The sequence below is a fragment of the Schistocerca gregaria genome, chromosome 3 (assembly GCF_023897955.1).
Source record: "Schistocerca gregaria isolate iqSchGreg1 chromosome 3, iqSchGreg1.2, whole genome shotgun sequence".
Lineage (NCBI taxonomy): Eukaryota > Metazoa > Arthropoda > Insecta > Orthoptera > Acrididae > Schistocerca > Schistocerca gregaria.
In genome coordinates, this window is record NC_064922.1 from 643867769 (window position 1) to 643884618 (window position 16850).

Consider the following 16850-nt stretch of genomic DNA (forward strand, 5'->3'; position numbering starts at 1 on the left):
GGAATACCTTCGCAAGTATATTTAGTACATTTATTATTTTTACAAGAATCCTATACCGATGATTTAGTCAAGAGATTTGTACGGTAGATTACTAACACAAAGATCCCGGCTTCAGTTTCAACCATTTCATAGGTAATGAGTCGAACACTATTTCTGAGAGGAAAAGAATATCACAGCTACTGCCAGCCATGTCCAGATGTTGCGTAGGAATCGAGATTGTTCAGGGCGCCCTCTTACTCTTGGATCTGAATCTGCACTTCAAGATGAAAGTCTAAGGAATGACCAAATACATAAGGCAGTCGAAATAACTCCAGAAATCACTCCATTAAAGGCACAAACGATTTATAAACAGAAAATTCGTCTTCTAAAAAAATCTACCAAAGAACACTTCTGATTAACTTCTTATTGTTGGGTACAAAGTCATGCAGAATTATTTAAACTACATCATAGTTGCCATTGACTGTACAGAGTATTTATTTTCATCACTACAATTTCAGCCGTATCAATTGGTATGCTGAAAAAGACTGTGAATTGGCACATGGCAACCCTTAAAAATCTTCTGAGATGCACACAGAACATCATTACGTGGTGCTTTAAGATATTGAACATAAATCCCAACACCCTACTGTTCTTACACTCTGTTTACACGAGAACTGAGACGAATTAGTTCCCCCCCCCCCCCCCCCCAATTACGTTTTTGGTGAGGGAATAACATGAGAAGTAAGAATGTAATGGAGAACTTGAGAATAAGAAAAGAGAGCTGGCCAAGCTAATACTTCACGCCAGTCGACGCCGATGTCATTGGAGACGGAGGACAATCTCGGATTGGGAGAGAATGCAGATGAATATTGACCGTGTCAGTTTGTAAAGAACCATTCTGACGTTTAAGTGGTTTAAGGGAGCATGGGAAGCGTAAATCTGGGTGGTCAGGGAACAGAATCCCTGTCATACAAAAAGGGAATCCAGCATCTTAACCCCTGCGGAAACTCGCTTGTTAGAGTGGAAGGAGAACAAATGTATGGTCAAAGTATTATAGGGTAACGATTACAGCATCAATAATGGTCTAACAGGAGTTTGCATCGTTGAATAGGAAAGCAGGTAAACTGGAGAAATACAACGACCAACATGGCGAACGTTCTTCTGACAAGTTAATCGAATACACTGTCATTACCACTGCCAAAAATACTTACCCAAGTTATAATTCGATTCTGAGGAAATATGGGAAATATACAATGGAGAAAATACATTTAATATACAAGGAAACATAATGTTTGGCATTTGATAGTTGTAGGATTTGTGAGGGGATTTCCAATTCCTGCATTCGCCTGATGACAAAGGGAATCGTCCAGAATAATTATGGCTGACTAGGGATTGAAAGTATTTTATTTCTGGGACAATACTGTCCATTGTCTCAACCAAAAATTAAAATTTTGGATGTACACTCCTGGAAATTGAAATAAGAACACCGTGAATTCATTGTCCCAGGAAGGGGAAACTTTATTGACACATTCCTGGGGTCACATACATCACATGATCACACTGACAGAACCACAGGCACATAGACACAGGCAACAGAGCATGCACAATGTCGGCACTAGTACAGTGTATATCCACCTTTCGCAGCAATGCAGGCTGCTATTCTCCCATGGAGACGATCGTAGAGATGCTGGATGTAGTCCTGTGGAACGGCTTGCCATGCCATTTCCACCTGGCGCCTCAGTTGGACCAGCGTTCGTGCTGGACGTGCAGACCGCGTGAGACGACGCTTCATTCAGTCCCAAACATTCTCAATGGGGGACAGATTCGGAGATCTTGCTGGCCAGGGTAGTTGACTTACACCTTCTAGAGCACGTTGGGTGGCACGGGATACATGCGGACGTGCATTGTCCTGTTGGAACAGCAAGTTCCCTTGCCGGTCTAGGAATGGTAGAACGATGGGTTCGATGACGGTTTGGATGTACCGTGCACTATTCAGTGTCCCCTCGACGATTACCAGAGGTGTACGGCCAGTGTAGGAGATCGCTCCCCACACCATGATGCCGGGTGTTGGCCCTGTGTGCCTCGGTCTTATGCAGTCCTGATTGTGGCCCTCACCTGCACGGCGCCAAACACGCATGCGACCATCATTGGCACCAAGGCAGAAGCGACTCTCTTCGCTGAAGACTACACGTCTCCATTCGTCCCTCCATTCACGCCTGTCGCGACACCACTGGAGGCGGGTTGCACGATGTTGGGGCGTGAGCGGAAGACGGCCTAACGGTGTGCGGGGCCGTAGCCCAGCTTCATGGAGACGGTTGCGATTGGTCCTCGCCGATACTCCAGGAGCAACAGTGTCCCTAATTTGCTGGGAAGTGGCGGTGCGGTCCCCTACGGCACTGCGTAGGATCCTACGGTCTTGGCGTGCATCCGTGCGTCGCTGCGGTCCGGTCCCAGGTCGACGGGCACGTGCACCTTCCGCCGACCACTGGCGACAACATCGATGTACTGTGGAGACCTCACGCCCCACGTGTTGAGCAGTTCGGCGGTACGTCCACCCGGCCTCCCGCATGCCCACTATAAGCCCTCGCTCAAAGTCCGTCAACTGCACAAACGGTTCACATCGACGCTGTCACGGCATGCTACCAGTGTTAAAGACTGCGATGGAGCTCCGTATGCCACGGCAAACTGGCTGACACTGACGGCGGCGGTGCACAAATGCTGCGCAGCTAGCGCCATTCGACGGCCAACACCGCGATTCCTGGTGTGTCCGCTGTGCCGTGCGTGTGATCATTGCTTGTACAGCCCTCTCGCAGTGTCCGGAGCAAGTATGGTGGGTCTGACACACCGGTGTCAATGTGTTCTTTTTTCCATTTCCAGGAGTGTATTTGTCTATGTGTGTGAGCATGTATGTATGTGTGTGTATGGTGTGTACTGTAGGGGTGTAATGCTACAGTTGGGAATAGAGTATTCAGAATATTGCGTAGCAGAATTTCAGTACGAGGGAAAAAAACTGAGAAAAGACTGATTGTTCTAGACTTCTGTAATCAAATTCACGCGAACTTGCTCAACAAAACGGATGAATAGGTATCCTTGAAAAAGACAGAAACGTGGAAATGTTAACAGGAACCCATCGTCGTTAGGTGCATTCAGAAATGATGGTCAAAGAAATTTACTCAGGTGCGTAGACCGAATTAGATTGTAATACAATAGCGATGAAACTCAAATTGAATGTCAAGAAAGGAATCAAATATAAGCAGACGCTAAAATGATATACTGATTCAGTGAAAGCGTAGTCACAAATGTCTTGAATAGCACAAGAAATACTCGAGCTCGGTGATGATAGAAGGAATTACACGTATGCTAAGAATGAAATACAAAGTCAGTGGCTTTAGTAGCTTAGTGGTGAAATTACACCATAGTACCACAGCAATAGATGAGAGAAGAGCAGATAGAGGCAGGAGTACGATACAGATCACCTATTCACGACGTACTAGAAGTGGAGGAGCAATATGCTGATGTTGATGAAACACGTCATACAGCAATGTGGTCGTAGTTTTATAGCGGGCTGTCTGCAGGTGCCGATGATGCATTCACAACTACTGACATCCGTAGGTGCTATGCGAGTAGTGAGAAGGTTTTTTGACGTAAGAAATCTACGGAACACCTAACTTACAAACAGAATTCCAGAGAGACGTTCACTTTACGAAATACGGTGCCAGTCTTAAATGAAAGTGCAGACGCAGAAAGGAGTAGTACAATATCTATGTAGTAATGGAAGTGGAAACTCTAGGACTTAAGTACAGCACAATGTTAAAGGGGTGCCAGGCACAGTTGAAGGTTATTGGCACTGCTGTTTAACTTGTGCAGTGATACTAATGAAAGAAGTCTTGGAGGAGCAGATCCTATATTAAGATCCACAGATGAAATAACTTATAGTGGAAAGTAAGGAAAGCTCTTGGAATGAAACAGACATCGTTATGATGAATGACAGTAGTAAAAACACCGAACTCTCATCGACGAATTAAGATGACAGCGGTCGGAAGATAAAAGATCCCAAAATTAGAATTGCACAGACGAAGGAAGTGTTCAATAAAATAGCCTCGCTAATATGAAATATTGATATCATTTGACTAAGAAGTTCCTATACATGTACATCTGGAACAGAGTGTTGTGTGGTAGTGAAAGGTGGGTTACGCGAAGTGAACTTTAAAAATTGAAAGCTACGCGAAGTGAATTTTAAAAATTAAATTGGTACGAAAGGTGCAGAAAGATGAAAAAGGCGAGAAAACGAAGCAGAGGAAACCTCGCCAGTTTCATGAAACTTTAATTTCAGCACTCAGGAGTACTTCATCTCGAGCATAAACAGCAAAATAAGACGAATGTTGTAGAGGAAACTAAGACGAGACAACGCAAACCGGTTTACAGGTCATAGGTCTTACTGAGACTTACGTTTGAAAACAAGGGAGTATTGAAAGAAGAAGTGGAAGACGACACGAAACTTATCGAAAGACTGAAGACTTGAAAAATGGTAGTAGTTTATACATTGCATCAACTGCTATTGTTTTGATTTTAAATAAAACGTGCATCTTTAAATTAATTTCACGCGCCAGTGGCTCCTCTCCGTTAAATCTATGGAATGTGATTGACATGATGTGGTGTAATCAACCGTTTAAGTCCACTTTTGTCGAAATTGAGGCTCATTTGTAATCACTATGTATAATTATTATAGAGAGAATAGCTCCTAATAGAGCAGTGCATACCCTTCTGATCAATATGGAATAGACGAAGAAGCGTTTGAAAACGTGAAAGAAGATTGGTGTCGTCTCATGGAATCGTTGGATACATCACAAATGCAGTTCATAAAAATACGAATGATCAACGATTATTTTGAGAACTTCGGCTCCAACTTGCTTCCATATTCCATTTATGCTTGGCCGCTCGTCTCTGTGCAGGAATTAGAAAATTTCTGCAGATGGGCTATCTGGTCTTCCATTCAGAGATAGAAGATTCGACGGTTTGTAAGTTACATTGTGATGCCAATGTTCTGTCAACTGAGTTAATTTTTTTATGTTTGTGCTATATGACGTAAATGATTCATGATTAGTTTCGATTATTCGGTGATCATTTTCAGATCAACAAATGAAATAAAATACCTACCGAAATAAGTACTTACTTTGTATTGTCTTAAATAAATCTTCAGATACTTTTGATTTTACTTTTGTTGATATATCGTTTTAGCTGTGTAACTGGAAATGTGAAAAAGAAGTTTTTTTATATGGAGTTGCGATATCTCTCGTACCGGATTGTCGTCCATTGTTGAATTAGATTATATTAAATGTAGCGATTGAATCAGTATCCATTTATGGAATGTGTTTTTTCTGAGCTGAAATGGCATGTATGGGGATATCTGTTTTCCTGTAACCATCAGAACCATAATACGCTTTCCATAACGCTTGTGTAAGGTTATTTGCAGAGGTACAGTTTAAGAGAGGTAAAATGCTTCCCATTTTTGATCATATGCGCAAACGAGGTGCAACCTTGCTATGATTCAAAAGTATATGATCGTCTATGTTTAAGGTCTTTATTAGTGGCTACAGCACAGACCGTATTATAAATCTCAGATGATTGGTAAATCGTGTTGAGTCTTCATCGCAATTTTATCACTACGTTACGTAGACAAGATAAGATATTCGCTGGCGTAATGATTGATAGGTCACAAAAAATGAAAACAAAAGCGAGATGCAAAGCTTGATAAGACTAATGATGTGCTGACTATATGATTCGTGGAGTCATAGCACGTGTATGATTAGTTTTTTTGCATACATTAACAGTCAACAAACCTCTAAATTATCCATGTCAGGGGATTATTCGGTGCAACTGTTAATCAATCCCTCACCAATCACATTCACGAAAGATGAAGTTACTCATTGCAAGTCAGCTTCATGTTCAAGTCTTCCTAACGTTACTCTTACAGTCTTCATGGAAATTGCGAATATATCACTAAGGCAGTACTTTACCCCATTTTGTCTAAAATATTGATACGTCACATATAGCTTCTGGCGTATGCCGAAGTCTATGCACAAAATTACATTTAAAGTTCATGTGTCCAAAACAAGTGCATTTGAAATGGATATTTTATTTTTCCGCAAACTATTTTCCTTTTTTGTTGATACCGTTGTTTCACGGAGGCTGCACAAGACTCCTATAGATAGTTTTTTAAAACATAACTTGCGATTTCGCTGTTGCTGGGCTTTATATAAGGTCGTGCTGAAAAGAATGTCTCCGAATTTCTTATGAAAACGCTAGAAGCCATTTGAATAAAACAAACGTTATTAACTTTCACACGTGTGCATATTTATTTCTCACGTTGACGACGAACACATTTATCCCAAGGAGGACTAATTTGTTGATAACGTCACAGCAGAATGTTTGATTTCGGTAACGGAGCCACAAGCTCACTTCTGTTTGCACTTCTTCTTCAGCATGAAAATAATTTTCTCGAAGTTGTTATTTAAGTTTTGGAAACAAATAAAAATCTGATGGAACTATGTCGGGACCGTATGGAGGATGATCGATTACAGTGAACCCAAGGCGTCTGATTATTGCAGATGTCTCAGACATTATTACAGATGTCTCAGAGCCCGTGTGCAGTCTGGCATTGGCAAACTGTAGAAGAGGGTGCTTACCTCTTTGAGTTCGAAACACAATTAGAGAACGCTGTTTTTCACTCACCTACATAATGAAGTTGCACACCGCCATTTTACACTCTATGGTGCGGAACCCTCTAGTGGCAGAGAGTTGCAAATATATAGACAAGAAGAATAATGTTTGTTTCATTCAAAAAGGTTTAAGATATTTAACGCAAAAAATTCAGAGGCATTACTTTGCAGCACGCCCTCGTACAACAAAACAAGACATAGATTAAATGATGTGTAGAAACTAAGATCTGCTGTAACGATTGGTGCTTAGAGCCAAGAGAAACATGCTGAGGTTGTGTGATTTTTGGAAACCTGACTGGAATTCAGTACCTTTTGACGTCACTGTCTATAGGACGTTAAAGCTTGTATTTCATGTCTCTCTACTGGATTATTATTCGCAAAGAGCGAAACTTAATCACATCACTGTAATTCAGATTATAGAAAGTTTCCCTATATAACATGAAACGGAGGCCAGCATAATCCTTGCAAATAAACCACGACGTGTTCTCATAGTAATCATGCTCGTGAAGAGCGCTGGTGTGAGTTCGGGTAGGCAGCACATAACGTCTGCGCACAGAGTATTCGCATCCACGACGGCAACTTCCCCCGCCACTTAACCAGGTCAGGCAACAGGGATTGCTCGGCTTGGTCATGTGACTAAGTATCAGAAGATTTCGTTTTGTTGAAGTGGCATCTGATCAGCAAGTCACTCTACTGAAGACTAGGTACTTTGAAATATCACTCTTCCACTAGCAACACCACTACCTTTAACATTAGAAAATAAATAATTTCCTGAATTATAGTGGACTCTTTTCGAGATTGTCATCTGCACGTATCATAGATTGTATTTCAACGGAGTACTGTTATACCATGTTTTCTGTATGTCCTTGCATTTTTTTTTGGGGGGGGGGGGGGTCGCCAGATTTATCACTTATGTTGTATTGGCTTCATGGCTTATAGAGTGAAAACCAATAAAAATTTTTACTAAAATGAGCAACAGGACTACATCCCCATACTTGAGTGTCAGTGGACCTTACTTTCTTTCACTTCTGTCAGCCGACACTGATTTACTAGTTTAAGTTAGTGATTACAGTTCTCCGCCCCTTGCGTTTCTGACTTCATATGTTTCGGCTCCCGCATATTATATCTGCAAAACGAGGGGGTGTCGTAGACGTCTCCATTACCTTTCACTCTCTAGAAAAACTAATAAAAATTGTATGTCGACGTATGTTCTCTTCGATTGACATAAATACTTAAATTGGAATCATCACACATAAAATTTTGCGGGGAATGCGAAAAAAGACTGCGTTTTATTGCAGAACGCACAGAACAGCAGGTCATTTTGTATTATTGTAAAATAAAGGTTTAATAAGCAACTTCGGGTTGCAATCATTAACACAAAGACTTTTTCATTACAGTGTTTCTGTTTATGGAATTTCAGTCAAATGTTTTTATCCGAACGCAAAAATATTTTCTGACCCCTTTCTAGATACGCAGAAGTGACCATTTCAATAAAACGTGAGAAATAAAAGCACCTGCGGAAATATTAAAGTGTACACTTTTTCACTCGTGTTATTGGAGAGTCGGTCGAAAGAGAAATAGTAAGAAAGTGGTTCTATGGTTCTTATGCCAAATAGCTGAGAGTGATTTGCAGAGTAATCATGTAGATGTAGATGGAAAACTTGCATAATGTACAGATCATTTGACAAAAGATTGTGCAGAGAGGATTATTAGAAGTTTTAAACCGCCATCGTACAAACGTAATCATAACAGAAGACATAAACTACACAGGGCACTGCGTCCACTTCCAATACGTAGAAATACAAGCTCGATGTCGTTGATATTTTTGTTCTATTGGGTAACCATCTTAGGCCCCTTATTACGTCATCTTCAGATTTATAAAATTACTAGAAAAAGAGAGGGTACGATAGCATAAAGACAGTCTTAAAGTGATAAAACGCATAAAGTGGCATGATGGAAAATAAAATCATACCGAAATACTGGCAGGAACAGGCTGTCAGTTGACAAGTATTTAGTTAAAACTACTCAAGTTATAGAAAGTGAACTAGGAAGAAAGTAACCTCCTGTTTCATGGGAATCGGGAGGAATTTAGGCAGATAGCTTTCGAATGGTGTACCATTCGCACCTAAATACAATTAACTTCAGAAAGAGAATACCGAGTCCTTAGCTATCTACATTTACTCATTTTCGAGTTCAGTGGCAAGCACATTTTCAGCATCTTTAGGAAACAGACATGTACCGACATTGCAACCACGTGAAACTCCGTCATACCATGAGATACCAGGAAGTCATATTTCGTTCAATGCTGCTCACAATCAGGATGTTCCGTCTGCTCTTATCACAAGACGAGATTAGAAAAGAGATTCATGTTCCAAATCAGCGTACTAGGGTAAATGAGTACGACAGCGCCGTAGTCAATCAAAACGAAGAGCGAAAGAGCCTAAACAAGAAAAATAAGTACGTTAGCATGACATTTCACGGACTAATATCCAACAAAACAGATAAGTCTTTACGTAAAACTATGTGAATAGATACTTCCAAAACACAGAACTACTTAGGATAGAGAATAAGATGTAACATACAAGTGTGCAAAACTGTAGCTTTCACATGATATTCCACTGCGAAGTAACACGGCTAGATGAAACACGAACCGCGTGTAGAAAGAACTCCTACAGTACAGTATAACACAGCACAGCACAACACAGCGCGGAACGGAAGGTAACCGGAAGCGGTACGTAAAGAGACGAACGGAATTGACACTTTTATTCAAGGACAATAATTAGACTGAAGTTACCGAGGCTTATGATGGTTCCCTAGACATCAATAAAGACGGGGTGTGGTTCGCAGTAGGATGTGTGATAACAGTGGATGACAGTGCATACTCTGCAACGTGGTACCAAGCTGGTTAAAATGTCTGTAGGCAGTTCTTTCGGCAGGGCATTCCGTCTCTCCAACAGCAAGGATGATAATCACTGGATGGACGTTGGTGCAAATAGTCGTGGTGCCACACGGTTCCCCAAGACATCTGACACATGCTCGATGGGTTTTAATGCGATGGAACAGGTAAGTCAGTCCATTCGATGAATATACTCTCTTTCCAAAAACTGCTCAACCTGCGCAGCTAGATGTGGTCACATACTGTCACCGATAAAAATTAAGTGAAATGAGGCACCGGTGGAAGGAGTACAGTGCCACTGTGCCACTGTGACCGGAGAGTGTACCACGTTCAGTGATTTGGAGGTTAGCACGCCCATGCATCTTTGAATTCGTACACCATAACACCTGGAGCACGAAAACGGTCATAAACGAAGAAGATAAGGGATGATTTCCGTGTTCGTATCACGCACCGAATGAAAATATTTAATGCGTCAGGAAATGTTGCAAATACGATCGTTTTGGTGGTACAAGTCACATGGTTTGAGTAGGCATAATGTTTTGTTGGCGTGCTGACCTCCAAATTTTTGAACAGGATACGCACGCCAATCGAAGTTGTAACGCTGTAATTCTTTGGCTTGTGTGTCATTTCAGAGGAGGATTTGGCCCTGACTTCATTTTTACGGATGATGGTGCGCAACCTCATAGAACTGCACAGATAGTTTACCTTTTGCAAGGAGAGGATATTTGATGAATGGACCATCCTACCCGTTTCCCTGACTCAAATTCCATCCAAGAGGTGCGGAATGCCTTGGGAAGACGTATCGCAGCACGTCCAGAAGCACGAACACCATCCAAAAGCTGTCGAACGCGTTGGTAGAGGAATGGAACACCCTACCTGAACAGATTCTTACCAACCCTACGGCCAGGGAGGAAGAACGTTGTAGTGTATGCACTGCTGTTCGTGGTGATCACGCATCCCAGATAAAATCTATAACCTTTCTTTGTTTTAGTGTCCAGCGGATCATAATAAATCGCAATGACTTCAGTGTAATTATTGTGTTTGAATAAAGGTGTCATCTCCATTCTTTGAGTTGCCTTCTGTTCTATACTGTTGCAGTGCTTTCAAAGTGTGGTCTAAGTTTCATAGAGCGTCATTACTTGGCCGTGACACGCCATGCGAAAGTTAGTTTCCTCTTTAATTTTAGGGGAACAGTGTATTTCACTCGGAAATATAGGTGCATGCATTTAAGTATCTGTAAGAGTAACGTGTGGCGACAGCCAAAAGCTATATATTGTGCATCACGTTAGAACCCGTAAATCGCGTTTTAAAAAACACTTTCATGCAAAAAATAGAACGACAATGGACACACATATGTCAACATAATCACTCGCATTGACATAAGCATGGAAATAATAAAAAACAAAAATCCGATGTGAGGCCGTATACAGATGCGCTAAAGGGAATATTGTTCGAAAAGCAAAGAATCACGGAATATTTCGTGTCCTCGAAATGTCTATTTTAGTATAAGCGATGAGGTCATCAGTCGCCTAGAACTTAGAACGAATTAAACCTAACTAACCTAAGGACATCACACACATCCATGGCCGAGGCAGGATTCGAACCTGCGACCCTAGCGGTGTTTCGGCTCCAGACTGTAGCACCTAGAGCCGCACGGCCACTCCGGCCCGCAAGTGTGTAGTGTCCCTTTTGAAATATTAAGGACAATACATACGAAATGAATCAAAAAAGAGACTCTGAATAGTATTAAATGGACAGGAACGTCAAATTTATTATGAAAATTTATAAAATTAATTTCAAGGAAATATTATATCGATCGTAATGTAAGAAAAAGGACATTATATGTAATGGATGAAATCGTAGTGTATGACGTACAGACGCAATCATTATGTTCTTTGTTCTTGTATATAAATTGAAAAAAGACAACGATAATTCTTCTTCTGCTGTTAGTCTGCTGTCTGTAAGTTACGATCGCTATTGTATTGGAGAGATTACGTATAGCTATAGCATTTGTTCTGTTTGATCTCTTGCTTAGCGATTAATTAGAGTGTATCCTGTGCTTGGTGAAAAAATATATATATAAAAGTGAGTGCATTGTGTCATTTAAAAACCCATAGAAACACCTCTTCATAAAGTATCAACTGCAAAAAGTTATTTAGCATTTTCCAGTTGTTGCGAAGCGAGCAGCGGTGATCTTTGACTCGTAACAATTGGCCGCCATTACGCGGCATATTTAAAATTGCTGTTTTGTGCAGATTACTTCAAAAGCCAGCATAGCAAAAATCATTCCAAGTCATTAAGTTATTTAAAGTGGAATAGTTCAATAATTTTATTTTGGCAAAAACTAAATATTTTCAGAGATGCAATTATTTCTAGGTCAGAGGACTTGGCCGGAATTCCATTACGCTAAGAGCATTTGAAATAATTTGTAGGGAGCCTGGCGCTCAAGTAAATCATAGCTTAACATTTATTTTGGCCACCTACGAATCAGTTTTCTTATTTACGAACTCTATTGCTTTTTACGTTACAGTCAATACTAATAAATCAATATATCAAACAATAAATTACAGTAGAGGGACGTAATACGTGCTGCACGTGGTATCCTCTGGGGACTGCTTCACTTGGTCTTCTGAAACCTTGTACTGCTTAAAATTTTAAAACTTTTTATGCAGTAACTATTATGTATTAAGTTCAGAATTTTAAGTATATGTAATTTTACTCTTTATTTTGCTGAAGAATATGCTTTAAAATGTTAACTTATCATGAAGATGATTTTTAGTATATAAGAGCTCGATAGTGTGTTGTGGGCCACGTAATAATATATGCATAACTTTCTTTCTAGTTCAGTTTCCACAACATCAGTGGTCTTAACTGAATCTTTTCCAATTGACTACCTGCACGTCGGAGTAATTTTGTAGAAATTGCTTCATGTTGTTTTATTTTATTTTGCATTCTGCCACTGTATTGTATTTTGTCACTTTACTCCTATAATTGTGATACCTCTTTCCTTTTCACTAATTAATGGATGTAAACCAGATATTCAATTGAAAAAATGATTAATTCTGTGTTTTTCTAACCATATTCCAATTTTCTCCACTGTGTGTATAAATCCATTTGTTACTACTGTGGCGTGACTGTTTATGACTGTGTGGACACTGAATGAAGTTTTTGTTTACTGAGAGCTGAGGATCGCACACAGTCGCTTTCTTGCTCATGCGACTTCTGGTACTTCTGCTACTGGGTGGGGTGTACAGGAGCTAACGCTCCAGTGCAGACGGCTTCGCCATCGATCGGACGATCAATCCTGGAGCCATTATAAGATTTTTGCTCACAGATTTCATTTGTAACTTTAAATTGAATTCCAGACAATTCAATTTCCTCATGCCATGTCAAATCTAAACGGGTTTCCTGCAGTTGAAACACTGCCACGTAACATGTGGACTGCAATACCGCTATTGTCTACAGACACGGACTCCGTGGGAGCTGTCATCCGTCGTGGTAACTCCGGTATTAATTAAATTATGAGAACAAGTATGATTACGAGACCACTTAAGGGTATGTGTTTTATTTTGAGATGTAAATGTTTTATAGGAGCATAGCGTTGCTATCGCTTTGAATTTCTAATTAATTCATGTACATTTATTCCTTTGTCGTTGGCTTATAAACAGAAGTCTTAAGATGGTCCGATAACTAATTAATCGATACTACTCTTTGACAGCAACATAATGGGAGTCATCAGTATATCTGAATATTTTATGGTGAAATGACTGACGTCTGATTTTGTGAATTTCTAGTAATGAAAAAGGCAATACTCTTTCTAGATAGTTTCAGATATCATTTTAGGGGCTTTTGGCAGTAATAAGAAGTAACAATCAGCAATCATAATGCTTCGTTCTCTCTTCAGTTTGGGGAGCTACGGACAGAACTTGTAAAGCAGCCTCTTATTTACTTGTTGTCAAACTTATTTTCACGCGAGTAATGCACGAAATAATAATTGTTTTGGATACCGGTTTTATAAGCAGTAGTCCTCAGCTCGTGGACGTGCGGTAGCGTTCTCGCTTCCCACGCCCGGGTTCCCGGGTTCGATTCCCGGCGGGGTTAGGGATTTTCTCTGCCTCGTGATGACTGGGTGTTGTGTGATGTCCTTAGGTTAGATAGGTTTAAGTAGTTCTAAGTTCTAGGGGACTGATGACCATAGATGTTAATTCCCATAGTGTTCAGAGCTATTTGAACCATTTTTTTTAATAAGCAGTAACGTTTCAAGAAACTTAAAATAAGCGGAGATCGAAACATAATAGATAATTTCGTCTTACCAGTAGCGTCTTGCTATCAAAATGGTTGTATGCATTCGTCAGTGAAGATGAAATTAACGTCCAAGGATTTGTCAGTGTTTAGTGGTAGAAGTACTGTTGTTACAAGGAGAATAAAGGGGTCTGATTATTACTTTCTTGCTATTCAACCAACAGGTAAAGAAAGAAATGGCTTTGCTATTGAACATAAATACAAACATTGTGTACAGTTAGAAACAAACGTTTGTAATTTATAGTCAGAATATTTAGATTTAATGAGCAATCACAGATCACTAGGAAAATAATAGTAACGAATCTTTTCGCATACTTTTCTGCGAGTCAATTTAGGATTATTTGTTGTTTTTTTTCATGTGTTTAGACAAAGATAATGGAGCTACGGCTAATTTTTGTCTTTTTGCTTTCGACAGAGAGTACGGCGTTTTCAGAAACTGCACATGAATTTCGTGTTTGTATGAGAAAGAAGCAAGCGTGGTATAGTTTCCAGAAGTATTTCCTTAGTGGTGAGAATAATACGTATTATAACAATGGTTTGTTTTTGTAGGGAGCATCCAATTAGTATTGTTAATGCAGTTCCTTCGCCTTTTCAGCAGTTACATTTAAATACAATCTAAGAATGAAAGCTGTGGAAAGAGAAAAGTTTATTTGAAAGCACACAGCTTTACTTCCCCTGATCATAGTGGAAGATGTATGGCTATGTACATTCCAGAAACCAAAGCTTTTATTGGAGGACACACCGTTTGATTGGGAATACGAACGAAAATGCTACTTGGCGATTTTCGCCAAACAGGAGACGCTGACGCTTGAGAAAGACAAAAATGGGTGTCAAAGACGTGCGTGAACGAATTAAGAACTGAAATAAAAAAAAAGGTTCTTCAGAGGTTTTGTTTATCGACTGATTCAAATAGGATATGGCACTGGCATTATTAATGTTTAAAGTTCCATCAAATACAGCTATGACAAAAACCAAGAAAAAGTGTATATTGTACAAGAATGGCGCAAGTTTATTTCATCGAATGCTTTCCCACAAAACTAGTCTTCGCGTCTTGTCTACAGTCAAAGATTGTATTTCAAAGACAATACTACGTTGGGAAATGCGTCTCAACTCAAATGGAACAGTAACATCAAATAAACACTACTGATAGTTTTGAAAACCCGAATTCTAAACAATTTCCCAGCATTTTAGGCAATACAGTGTTTTTAATTTTTATCATGAACACTAAATAGATAAAATAAATAAAAATATAACTAATGACTTCGTACACTGAACTTACATTATTATACATCTTAAGCTACTGAAGAAAGGTGTTGAGGTGCTTACCTTCCGAGAATTGCATCGTACATTTCTTGACACATTAATACATTTCGAGTCCTGGCGATGGTACTGAAAAACAAGGAAGATCGATTTCAATCAACGCTGCTTTCAAAATATATCTGCCGGAACACTGTCAGTTACACTTGATCGGCGATCTTTATCTGTTTCTTCCTCTGCGGCAATATTGTCTCAGCATCAAAATTTTGAAATTATTTCATTTCTGGGCCACATATATCGCGTTGAAAGCTAAACCACTGAAGCTTTTAAGACATCAGTTTTATTGGAATACTGACTGCGAATCACTGTAGATGCTTATATTGTCACAGCGATGACGAGGCGGAAAAGAAGTGGCAATATTATAGTAATGTTTCTGCAAATGTAGTAAAAGGAGACTGCCTTCGATAAACGAGTTAACTTTAAGTCGTTACGTTGACAGTTCATTTGTTTTACGAATTTAAGTCAGCCACAGCAAGCAGAGCACCGTAGAGTAGAGGAAAGTTTGTCGTCGCTTAAGCAGAGTGTGTGCTGTAGGTACTAAACTTCCGTCGAACTTGTCGGAAAGCCGTACTGTCCACACGTCAGAGCGGCCGAAGAGGGTAGGGCGACCTTCAGGGCTGAGCAACGCGGACGGCGCTGGAACGCTTCGGAGAGGGGGCGGCCTGCACGCATCCAAATGAGCCGCCCCACCTATCAGCGGGACAAAAGGTCCTCAGGCAGGCCCTTCATTGGCGCTAATCGAATCAGCAGCCATTTGCCTCGCCCAGCGGATAGCATTCAGCGTTGGCCTCGCCAGTGGCAAGCTCCAGTGTTCTGCAGCTGGAGCAGCACACGGCCGAGTTTGTACGCGTTACTTTCACTAGTCCCAGTCTTTAATCGAGAGCACAGTTCTGTTTCAGGAATCACAACTGCAGGATATCCTACCAGCTTCCACGTTAGAACTGTTCGACGCACTGTGATTGGGTGTAGACTACAGTCCTTAACGTGAAGTGACAACAAATCGGTACTGTACTTTGGTGACGTCACCGGGAGGGTGGCGTGCTCCTACTGGCAAGAGACGTCTTCTTCTCAGTAGAGGAAAAATACGTTTAGGAGAGCAATCGGCGAATCGGAGTCGAAAGCGGCGCGCACACTCCGTCACTGCTGGCCGTCGTGCTGCGCTGCCGGCTTGGCGCGCTGGACCCGTGGCGCGTCGGCGGCGGCGCTGTGGTGGGCCAGTGCGGTGTCGCCGGCGGGACGACGTCTCGTCGTGTGCCGACGCCGGCCGCCCAGACGCCTGCACCAACTGCGCATGCGTGGCGCTACGCCGCGGGTGCGCGCGACCGCAGGCGGCCCTGTCCTCGTCGTGAATCTGCCCAAAATCAGAACCGCAGCCTAGCGGAAGGCCACTGCGCACCGCTTTAATTTCACGCTCTTGCTCAACAAGATTGTCATACCGTAAGAGGAAGTAGCAAAGTCGAATTACCAATAGCCAAGTTGTAACGCAGCGACTTTGTCAAGCATAAAACGCACATGACAAGGCCACAACATCTATCCAGTCCAGTACTCATCACAAAGGAAAAGAGAGTGATAAAATTACTGCTTTAATTCTTACCACAGGTTCGAAATCCAGATAAAATTCCGAGTAAATTGATACG

General features: G+C 41.0%; 1 protein-coding gene across 1 annotated transcript in view; it reads right to left on the reverse strand.

The window, feature by feature from the left end:
* Window positions 1-16466, reverse strand: part of LOC126354348 (neuropeptide F receptor-like) — a 238848-nt gene extending 222382 nt beyond the window's left edge. The window contains exon 1 of the mRNA XM_050003923.1: window positions 15223-16466. The gene's annotated coding sequence lies outside the window, so the exon portion shown is untranslated. The remainder of the gene's footprint in view (window positions 1-15222) is intronic.
* Window positions 16467-16850: the final 384 nt, after the last annotated feature.